The sequence below is a fragment of the Panthera tigris genome, chromosome C2 (assembly GCF_018350195.1).
Source record: "Panthera tigris isolate Pti1 chromosome C2, P.tigris_Pti1_mat1.1, whole genome shotgun sequence".
In the NCBI taxonomy this organism is placed as follows: Eukaryota; Metazoa; Chordata; class Mammalia; order Carnivora; family Felidae; genus Panthera; species Panthera tigris.
The window spans coordinates 831,716-834,319 of NC_056668.1; the positions used below are offsets into that span (position 1 = coordinate 831,716).

Sequence of the window (2,604 nt, forward strand, 5' to 3'; positions counted from 1 at the left end):
GCGGGGGCAGGGGCGGGGGCGGGGGCGGGGAGAAGGGCGGGGGCGGGGGCGGGGGCGGGGAGAAGGGCGGGGGCAGGGGCGGGGGCAGGGAGAAGGGCGGGGGCAGGGGCGGGGGCGGGGGCAGGGAGAAGGGCGGGGGCAGGGGCGGGGGCAGGGGCAGGGAGAAGGGCGGGGGCAGGGGCGGGGGCAGGGAGAAGGGCGGGGGCAGGGGCGGGGGCGGGGGCAGGGAGAAGGGCGGGGGCAGGGGCGGGGGCGGGGGCAGGGAGAAGGGCGGGGGCGGGGGCGGGGGCAGGGAGAAGGGCGGGGGCGGGGGCGGGGGCAGGGGCAGGGAGAAGGGCGGGGGCAGGGGCGGGGGCGGGGGCAGGGAGAAGGGGGGTGGCAGGAACGGTGTTGGGAGCGGGAGCAGAAGCAGGACCCAGCTGACTCTGCTCAGGTGCCTGCCGTCCCTGCACCGGTCCCAGGTCACCTGCTGGCTCCCGGGCCCCTGCAGGAGTCGCCCCGGACACCGCCCCTGCCTGCAGAGCCGCCGAGGCCCCCGAGGCTGTTGGGTCGGGCTCTGGAGCCGCACCGGCTTCTGCTCCTGCCCCGGACTCTTGAGAAGGAAACGGAGTGATGGTTGCAGCGGCTCCGAGGGCTCAGGGTGACAGGAGAGAGGGTCCCCCCGCGCCAGCCTCTCCAGGGGCCTTTGCAGACACACCACACACCCCAGAGCCTCCCCGAGAAGCCGCGGCCAGGAACCCACACCAGGACCTCTGCCCCCTGGGGTCCGCAGCCCCGGGGGCTCTCAGTCTCTGCTCCTGGCCCCACACCAGCCCCCGGGGGCTCCTCCCTGGGTGGCCCAGCACCGCCTGGGGCCCCGTGCGTGCACCCCCACCCACCACCCCCAGCCTTCTCACCCTCGGGCTAGGGCTCCGGGGGCTCCGGGGGCTCCGGGGGCTCCGGGTCCTGGTCCCAGGACCGCTGAGCCAGGACGCTGTGGAAGGGCCCGGGCGGTGAGGGAGGCCCTCCCAGGCCATCTCCAGGCCCTGCTTCCGGAGACCTCCGTGCGGCCACTCTCTCCCCGGGTCCAGGGTGGCCCTCCTGGGCGACGGGGCACACGCACACCTCTGTAGGGCAGGTGAATCGGGATTCCGACAGTCGCCTCCCGATTTCATCCGTTGATTTCTGTGAAGACAGTGACCCGCGGCCGGCCCGGAGGCATCACAGCCCCGCCCGGCCATCCTCAGTGTCCTTCCGCCCTCTCCCCCTGCGGCTCCCAGATCCGACACGGACCTGAGTGTGCACAGCCCTGCGCCCGGGACACAGTGACATCCACCTGCAGGGCTCGGGATGAATCTTGGGGACAAGAGGGCCACCCCAGCACACCCTGTCCCTCCCAGCCAGCCTTGACCTGGGGTGTGAGCATGGCCCGCCCACCAGGCATCTGACCCCTTCATCAGCCTGCACCTGCTCACGTGGGCCCTCCACACACACACACACACACACACACACACGGGAGGGGCCGTGGGGTCGCACAAGTCAGATCAGAGCGGTGTCGGGATGGACCGGCTGTCTCTGGGGCTCCCTGGGTTACCTTTGGCTCCCTGCGAGCTAGAGACCTGAGGCGTCCTGTGCACGACCTGACCCACTGTCTCCAGGGTCGGGGAGCATCGCGGCCAGGGGCTCCCCTGAGCCAGCAGCCGCGGAACACGGGCACACAACAGGAGAACATGTTCGTCAGTCACAGATGTCCCAACGAATGAGCCCAGTCGGCCGCTGTCTCCACAATGTGAGTGCCTGGTGACCCGGGTTCTGACTTCACTTGGGCTTTGTGACCAGAGAGGTGAGGTCACTGCCTGGGGTCCCCTTACCCGGCTTCCTCCTCCTACAAGAGCCCCTCCCAGGATGCAGAGGGCTCCCCTCCACCCCATGCCCTGTCCCTACTGTGACACCAACACAGCGCAGACACATCCCCGCGAGGCCTGGTGCAGCCGGTGTGGCAGCTCTGGGGACACAGAGCTGGGTTCAGACCTGGGTTTTCCTCCTGACCAGTGCCGGGACCCCGCACAGACCCTGTGCCTCCCGGGGCCCCCCGGTCTCCCCGTCTGCACAGTGGGGTCCTTCTGGCATCCACTTCTAGGGACACCATCAGGGAGACACCTGTAGACTCGTCCCATGCCCGCTATCCCGTGAGGCTCGTGGGCACACGTGGCCGTGGAAGGATGAGGAAGGGGTGGGCCTGGCGTGGAACACACTCACGCGGGCCTGAGTCTGCTCCGGGTCCAGGCACAGCCACCCCTCCTGCCTGGGTCCCAGGCCCGGGGGAAGGTGGAGGTGAGCTCATTCAGACCCTGTGTCCACCCGACACGCCCCTCCAGGGGCTCCAGTACATTTGGGCCCTGGTCCCAGCGCCTGGGCTGTGGCTCCCAGCCTTCCCGAATCCTGGTCACACATCCCTGTGTCACCCCCTCCCCTTCCGGGTGGACGGCCCGTGTGACCGCGTTCTAAGGGCTAGAATAGGATGACGGGGTGTCACTTCCAGGCCGATTCATGGAATTTCTGGTTTCCTCTCTCCGGGGTCCATTCTCTGTGTCTGCCTCGGACTCTGTCTATCTCTGTGTGTCT

At 69.9% G+C, this 2,604-nt stretch overlaps 1 long non-coding RNA gene across 1 annotated transcript; it reads right to left on the minus strand.

The window, feature by feature from the left end:
• Window positions 1-340: 340 nt before the first annotated feature.
• Window positions 341-1,947, minus strand: LOC122230568. The gene is made up of 3 exons (XR_006207555.1): window positions 1,574-1,947; window positions 897-1,164; window positions 341-592 (listed from the first exon to the last, which is right to left on the minus strand). It is a non-coding gene; the product is annotated as an uncharacterized LOC122230568 (long non-coding RNA).
• Window positions 1,948-2,604: the final 657 nt, after the last annotated feature.